Source organism: Schistocerca serialis, chromosome 5, assembly GCF_023864345.2.
Source record: "Schistocerca serialis cubense isolate TAMUIC-IGC-003099 chromosome 5, iqSchSeri2.2, whole genome shotgun sequence".
Lineage (NCBI taxonomy): Eukaryota > Metazoa > Arthropoda > Insecta > Orthoptera > Acrididae > Schistocerca > Schistocerca serialis.
In genome coordinates, this window is record NC_064642.1 from 551,040,712 (window position 1) to 551,049,633 (window position 8,922).

The window sequence follows — 8,922 nt, forward strand, 5'->3', positions numbered from 1 at the left end:
AACTCTCGTTCGACCTATACTTGAGTATTGCTCATCAGCGTGGGATCCGTACCAGATCGGGTTGACGGAAGAGATAGAGAAGATCCAAAGAAGAGCAGCGCGTTTCGTCACAGGATTATTTGGCAAGCGTGGTAGCGTTACGGAGATGTTTAGCAAACTCAAGTGGCAGACTCTGTAAGAGAGGCGCTCTGTATCGCGGTGTAGCTTTCTGTCCAGGTCTCGAGAGGGCGCGTTTCTGGATGAGGTATCGAATATATTGCTTCCCCCTACTTATACCTCCCGAGGAGATCACGAACGTAAAATTAGAGAGATTCGAGCGCGCACGGAGACTTTCCGTCAGTCGTTATTCCCGCTAACCATACGCGACTGGATCAGGAAAGGGAGGTAATGACAGTGGCACGTAAAGTGCCCTCCACCACACACCGTTGGGTGGCTTGCGGAGTATAAATGTAGATGTAGATGTAGAAACGTGTTACGCTGTTAAGTCGTGTACGTTGTTGGAAACCTAATTTGTTTAAAACTCTGGCGAAGCACAGAGATCGAATGAACGTTGGAAGGAGATGGGCCGCGGGCGAGAAGCACTTACTGGTGCGGTTGATGCAGTTGAAGCGCAGCATGGCGCAGTAGCTGGAGAAGGCGGACGTGGAGAGCCCGTCTCGGCCGCAGACCGGGGACCACGTGCCGGGGCACTGCGGGCACTGCAGCTGGGCGCGCGCGACACACACCGCCGCCGCTGCAACAACACACACACATCACCTGTCTACCCTAAAGTAACCGCTGTTATTTTATTCGCTTCAGAAGCGTCAGATGTGTCTGTCTTCTGAATGGTCTGATGCGACCCACCGCGAAGTATTTGCTGGACGCATTCCAGTTTTTACCCTTTACAGCTTTTTCTAGTACCAAGGAAGTTATTTACTGATGTCTTAACAAATGTCCTATCATTCTGCCCCTTCTTCTTCTCAATATTTTCCACACATAACTTTCCTCGCCGATTCTATTGACAGCTGAGAAACTCCCCCCTCCTTACCTTATCACTCCATCTAATTTTCAGGATTATTCTGTAGCACCACATCTCAAATGCTCCTCTTGTCTTCCGTTCCGGCTTTCCCACAGTCCATGTTTCACTATCACACAATACTGTGCTCCAAACGCACATTATCATAAATTTCTTCCTCAAATTAACGCCTATGATTGATACTTGTTGATCTCTCTTGGCCATGAATGCCCTTTTCGCCAGTGTTAGTCTGCTTTTTATTTCGTTTCTGTTTAGTCCGCTATGTGTTATTTTTCAGCCTAGACAGCAACACTCCTTAACTCCATGTATTTCGTGGTCACCAATTCTGATGTAAAGTATCTCTTTGTACTCATTTCTGCTACTTCTGACTGCTGCCGTCTTACTTCGATTTAAAAATGGTTCAAATGGCTCTGAGCACTATGAGACTTATCCGCTAAGGTCATCAGTCCCCTAGAACTTAGAACTACTTAAACCTAACTAACCTAAGGACATCACACACATCCATGCCCGAGGCATGATTCGAACCTGCGACCGTAGCGGTCGCGCGGTTCCAGGCTGTAGCGCCTAGGACCGCTCGGCCACTCCGGCCGGCACATCGATTTACTCTCAGCCCGAATTCTATACTCATTAGACTGTTCATTCCATTCAACAGACCCAGTAATTCTTCTTCACTTTCACTACAATAGGAATGTCATCATCGAATCTTATCACTGACATCCTTTCACCATAAATTTTAATCTTACTCTTGAACCTTTATTTCAGTTATTCACTTAAGAATAAATTGTGGTAACGATAGCAACGCTGCCACGGCTTAGGTGCAAGTTGGCACTACGAGACACCTACGACAGCGCCCTCTAGCAGGCGCTGTTGAGAGCTCTACGAGCTCCGCTCGAGATCCTGCCAATTTCATCAAGAGCAGACGGCCGGGACACATCGCTTCAGCTTCGCACCTGCGTACTAAGTTATGTATGCCTCTGTAAATATTAATGCACCAGTAAACCACTTTTACTTTCTTGCAGTACCGACTTATATTACCTCACCTGCTCCTACTCGGTTCCTTCATTCGGCCAACTTTTCAGTTGTCAGGAGCAGACCCACGCGCCGCCTTCCAGGCGGAATACAAAATAAATAGTCACGATCGCAAAATACCATTTATTTAAAACACCGTGTTTCGGGACATACATTAGGCCATCTTCAGAATGATTGCACCATTTGCTGAAGCTGGCGACGTGCTGAGCAGTTGCATGTTGTCGATACGATAACTACGAGTAGGACTGGGAGGAAGTTTCAAGACAGGTCTCGATGTCATACATTCGAAGCTACACTATATGATCAAAAGTATCCGGACACCCTCAAAACATACGTTTTTCATATCAGGTGCATTTTGCTGCCACCTACTGCCAGGTACGCCATTTCAGCTACCGCAGTAATCATTAGACATCGTGAGAGAGCAGGATGGGGCATTCAGCGGAACTCCGGACTACGAACGCGGTCACGTGATCCGGTGTCACTTGTGTCATACGACTGTCCGCGACATTTCCACACTCCTAAACATCCCTAGGTCCACTGTTTCCGATGTAATAGTGAAGTGGAAACGTGAAGAGACACGTACAGCATAAAAGCGTAAAGGTCGACCTCGTCTGTTGACTGACAGAGACCGCCGACAGTTGAAGAGGGTCGTAATGTGTAATAGGAAGACATCTGTCCAGACCACCACACAGCAACTCCAATCTGCATCAGAATCCACTGCAAGTACTATGACAGTTAGGTGGGAGGTGGGGAAACTTGGATTTCACGGTCGAGCGGCTGCTCATAAGCCACACACCACGCCGGTAAATGCCAAACGACGCCTCACTTGGTGTAAGGAGTGTAAATATTGGACGACTGAACAGTGGCAAAACGTTGTGTGGAGTGACGAATCACGGTACACAATGTGGCGATCCTATGGCAGGGTGTGGGTGTGGGGAATGTCCGGTGAACGTCATCTGCGAGAGTGTGCAGTTCCAACAATAAAATTCGGAGGCGGTGGTGTTATGGTGTGGTCGTGTTTATCATGGAGGGGGCTTGCACCCCTTGTTTTGCGTGGCGCTATCACACACAGGCCTACACTGATGTTTTAAGCACCTTCTTGCTTCCCACTGTTGAAGAGCAATTCGGGGATGGCGATTGCATCTTTCAACGCGATGGAGCACCTGTTCATAATGCACGGCCTGTGGAGGATTGGTTACACGAAGATAACATCCCTGTAATGGACTGTCCTGCACACACTCCTGACCTGAATCCTATAGAACACCTTTGGGATGTTTTGGAACGCCGACTTCGTGCCAGGCCTCACCGACCTACGTCGATACCTCTCCTCAGTGCAGCACTCCGTGAAGAATGGCTGCCGCTATTCCCCAAGAAACTTCCGGCACCTGATTGAACGTATGCCTGTGAGAGTGGAAGCTGTCATATATGCTAAGGGTGGGCAAATTGAATTCCAGCATTACCGATGGAGGTCGCCACGAACTTGTAAGTCATTTTCAGCCAGGTGTCCGGATACTTTTGATCACATAGTGTAATAAAATCATTTGGAGAGATAAGAGTCAGAAGGTACCTCTAAATCTACCGAACAATAGAGCAATTACCGTATTTAGAAAAAAGGATTGCCGACAGCTATCGAAGATGCCAAGAACAGACACATGTCCAAATAATCTGACGAGCTATCTGACCAGTGGTAAACTGCTGGCTAGAATAACATGCAGAAGCGTAGAAATTGAATAGGTAATGGATAGTGAAGATCCGACTGATTCGTAAAAAGGTGTTGGGATAACATATTTAAAATATGGAAGAGAAGACAAGTGAAATGCGGACACTGCCGAATAATTTCCTGTATCTACGAAACAAAGTTGGACTTAGAAAACTGGAAGATCAACGAGAACAAGCTTACGCTAAAAACGCAGAGCTGGAACTGATCACTACTGTTGTTCAAAGTGAACATTCAATAAGAGACTAAAGAAATCAAAGCTTCAGGACGTCAACAAAAATGCAATGAAAGGGATACGAATCCTAAGGTTACAGACAGACCTTAGCCATTTGTCTAAATTATAGAAAGTATAAAATATTTGTTTTGCAGCGTTTGTCGCCTTCTTAACAAAGAATTAACTTTAAACATTAAACAAAAGAAGCAAAATGGTGGACAATGGCAGGAAGATGTGTAGTAAATACATGGATAAAAAAACCGAAGAGAAAGGAGAAGAAATGAAAAAAAATAATTGTTCTCTAGATAGCAAAGGGGCAGATGAATACGTGTGTTCACTCATATCACATATATACCTGATGATACTATACGTGTTGAAACAGAATTAACTGCAAATCAAAAATGGACCGTGAGAATAGTGCAGAATGCGCGCTTTTTAAATGTGTTTCTTAAGATGTATGTTAAACGTAAGAATATTGATAAAAGTATGAGACGAAGAAGCATGTATGTGATTATGTATGTTAAAGACGAGAAATAGCAAAAGTATCAGACAAAGAAGTATTAACATAAACAGACGAGATATATAAATTGTTACTAGAAGAAGCGACAGGATAATGGGGCATGCGATGAGACGTCAAGATATAAAATTTGTGGTAAGTTCCTATGGGACCAAACTGCTGAGGTCATCGGTCCCTAGGTTTACACACTACTTAATCTAATTAAAACTAACTTACGCTAAGGACAACACACACCCCATGCTCGACGGAGGACTCGAACCTGCTACGGGGGGAGTTACGCGATGCGTGGCAAGGCGCCCCTGACCGCGAGGCTACCCCGCGCGGTGTCAAGGTATAGTTAAACTTGGATGGAAGTAGTAGGGGAAAACCGTTGGGAGAAAAATATGTTGAAATTATCGGACATAGAGTTTGTAAATAAACGTTACCTGTAGGTAAAGTTGAGTGTAGTAGGAATGTGGTAAAGAAAAGATTTCCAGAAGAAGGAAAGAAATGAGAGTTGTCATGAAAGTTTGGGGGTGATGTGGGCAGCAGTAAGTAAACGCCAAGTAGTATCCGCTACCTACTAAAGCAAGAGCACCTGGCACATCCTTGGAAGAAAGTATGTGAAAGAAACAACATTGCAGTCACTGCTATGCAGTACTATGTTTAGGCTTTGAGGGGTGTTTTAAGATATCCAATGACGTACAACTATATATGCTGCAGGTCCATCCTTCCACTAATTTACCGTATAGTAACAGGAGTCCTCGCTCAGGCATTAGTGATAAAGACATGTTTCGCATTTACACGGAACGTCCCAACTCAAACCTGATCACTAGCTAAGCGGTGCAGCATAATCAGTCAGGCGCTATGATGCTGTACTGTACATTACTGGTTCCCATACGACTTCAAGATCTCTCGTAGGAACTTACATTCCAATAATTTCTGGTCGACATTTTCGGTTTTCTTCGTGCTGCAATGGCTCCTGATCGACGTAATTGTGTTTCTTCGTATATTTCGCTGTTCTTTGTTTCACTATTGTAGGAGGAGCCCTAGCACTCTTTGACGCAACAATCGGCGAAGAAAAATTTATGTGCTGTTAAAAATGACTGGTCAATCGAAACCAGCGTAGCCATTCAACATTTTAAGTGAGCACTAAAATAAAATCATGTCGGCCATCCTGTCGGAACAGCCTGATACATGTAAGAGAGTCGTATTTACCATCTTCGTGTGACTCTCAAAACATCTGTTTCATTTATATAAATAAATAGTGTGCTCCGAATAGAAATCTGAACCCGGACGCCTGACTTTAATTGACGCTGTTCTACCAAAAGAATCACCGAAGAATGCCTCTCTGACAATCTCAGAGCTTCAATTTGCACTAGGAGCATCCGTTTCTTCCAAAGGTAAAATAATTTCATCTCTCTGCTGTTTGATTCCCCATATTTTAACTCAGTAAGTACTTAATTTCGGTAATAGAAATACGGAGCACAGACATACAAAACTGTCTTCTAACCAACCGCACCTCAAGTGGCTCAGTGAGAAGGGCACTGATTCCGCACCGTAACGGTTACGAAAACTGCTACGGATGAGAGCTCTGTGTTTCATTGGCAACTTACACTTTCGGATCAGAGCGAGCTGCAAAAAAGGGTTATTGGAATCACGATGTAATTCTCTTTCTCTTTGCTATTCTTAAATCAACAGTTGAGAGTGAAACGTGAATCTCACTGTACATGTAAGTGCATTACGATGAACATTGTTGTAAGAAATAGACTGGCAGTAACAGGTTGATTAATATGTGTCGAAGCTTGGACGAAAAGAGAAAGAGACGAAGTAGCAACTGAGTGATAAGGAGGTGCGAAGTTGAATTACTCCGAACCATTATTACCTTCTTGAATAATTGTAACTCGTCACACGAAATTTATAACTCATTCTATCCAAATTAGTGGTCTATTTTATCACCCAGCTAAAAATCGCGTATGCTTGCAAATACTATGTAGAGGCTAATATATCCATTTTTGCGCAGAATATCACTTTTAAATTCAAATCAGAACAGGTTCAAATGGCTCTGAGCACTATGGCACTTAACGTCTGAGGTCATGAGTCCCCTAGAACTTTCAGAACAGGATTTTTACATTTCTACAAGACGCAACAGCGTCAAATCCATGTTGCGATGGGACATTTTTGCACGAGACTGGCAACCAAAATGACGAAATGGAAATGATAGCGCTATCTTTCTTATAAGGAGGTTTCCTTGGTATAGCAGTATCAGTTGTTGTAGTTACATCGACTGGATCGTCTACAGATTTCTACAAACTAATACTTTTCAAGACTGTTACCGGTAGTAACTTTTTGACTCTCTAAACAATTTAATCAAGATTTCAATCTACCTTCACAGCCATAATTATTGTAGACAAGTGTAATGGCAGTTTCAGTGTCTCGTACATGTTTTCGGGACAAAAGGAAGTAAAGTACCCTTGTTGGAGACCTGAAGTCGGTTTTCCATAGTTTCCCCAAAACCTACATGCGATGTCGACAGCTGTGGGACTGTAACGTCTAAGGTACCTTCTACTGGTTGAACAGCTCAAGAAGCTTGTCCCCTTTACTAATATTAACTCTCCATCTACAACATTTTTGTCGTACAATGCGTCGTTTCCGAAATATTTAGTTGTCTCAAGTTAAAACAAACAGGGCATCGTACGACAAAAAAATGTTCTAGGTGAAAGTTATGTGTGTGATGTCCTTAGGTTAGTTAGGTTTAAGTAGTTCTAAGTTCTAGGGGACTGATGACCGCAGATTTTAAGTCCCATAGTGCTCAGAGCAATTTTTTTTAGTAAATCGGACATCAGCTTGTGCTACAACTGGCCACCTCCTAACCACCCCTCCTGCGTGGGCGGTGTCAGCTTTGTATTTTCTAATGGCAACTCCCATTTTATACTGCTTATTCGGATTCCAAGCTAAAAAACAAGTTCAGTTTACTCAAACCATTGTTTGGTAGTTGGCGCTGTAATCAACAAATATCAAGTTGCATATTATTGCAATTAGACACCAACGCATTTGATTGTACACATCATTTACGATATAAATGTTAATCATTGTTTTCTATCTGTTGATATTAATGTTCGAAATTTACTTTATTGTTGCAAATCTGACTGTACAGTACAATATGGTTAGCTTTTCCAATGTCTGGTTTGAAACGATGTCTAGCGTGATCCACGAACAGGAGGAGGAGGAGGAGATTGGTGTTTAACGTCACGTCGGCAGCGAGATCATCAGAGACGGAGCACAAGCTCGAATTAAGAAGCATGGAGAAGGAAAGCGGCCGTGCCCTTTTGAAAGAAGCGTCCCGGCATTTGCCTTAAGTTATTTAGAGAAATCATGAAGAACCCAACTCAGGTTGGTTGGACACGGTTCAAATGGTTCAAATGGCTCTGAGCACTATGGGACTTAACATCTGTGGTCATCAGTCCCCTAGAACTTAGAACTACTTAAACCTAACTAACCTAAGGACATCACACACATCCATGCCCGAGGCAGGATTCGAACCTGCGACCGTAGCAGTCGCGCGGTTCCGGACTGAGCGCCTAGAACCGCTAGACCACCGCGGCCGGCTTGGACACGGGTTTGAACCGTCGTCCTCCCGCATGGGAGTCCAATGTGCTAACGACGAGGGTGTAATAATTTTCGGTTCCCATCGGGATGCTTTATTTCACTGAGTCCTCCTGCTTCTCACCACTGGGGTGCTTGATTTCGGTGAGCATCCATCGCAGGTGCGCCCGTCACTGTCATTTCATACACAACTTACCACGTGTCCGCCCCTGGTAACTCAGTGGTCAGCGCGACAGAATGTCAATCCTAAGGGCCAGGGTTCGATTCCCGGCTGGGTCGGAGATTTTCTCCGCTCAGGGACTGGGTGTTGTGGCAACTACCGGCATGCCGGCGGCTGTTCCGCGCATCTCCAGCCCTCCAGGTAAGCACAAAAACCAAGTAGCCGGTTCTGAAAGAGTTTCATGTATCATTTGAGCCATCTGCACCCTGGTGGTGGGACGTTTGAAATTGATTTAAATGGTCACAGTAGAGATTGTAGCAAGTGTCTTGTTGAGTGCGAAGAAAAAGTGTTTCCGCCCGGAATCGAACCGTGGACCTTCTGCGTGTTAGGCAGACGTGATAACGGCTACACCACAGAAACTGCTACGCTCTGCGCTCCACATCTGACACAACTTGCAGGACGATCGCAACTTTGGCGTAAAAATCCCCAAAAATCGCTTTGCGGAAACGCACAATGCAGGTATTTCGCATTCGTATGCAACAATCGACAACACCCTTGCCTGTCTGAATGCCATCACGAATAAGAGCCCAAGAAGTCGTGGAAATGCTCACGGCCGAGTCCTCAGTAGCATCAGCTACTCTTTCTTTCCGTACGAGGTACCGTCAATTCGCGCAGTCGCTATTGC

The 8,922-nt window shown here is 44.5% G+C and overlaps 1 non-coding gene across 1 annotated transcript; it reads right to left on the reverse strand.

Annotated features, from left to right (window-relative positions):
- Positions 1 to 8,584: 8,584 nt before the first annotated feature.
- Trnav-aac (transfer RNA valine (anticodon AAC)) lies at positions 8,585 to 8,657 on the reverse strand. Its single transcript has one exon. It is a non-coding gene; the product is annotated as a tRNA-Val (tRNA).
- Positions 8,658 to 8,922: the final 265 nt, after the last annotated feature.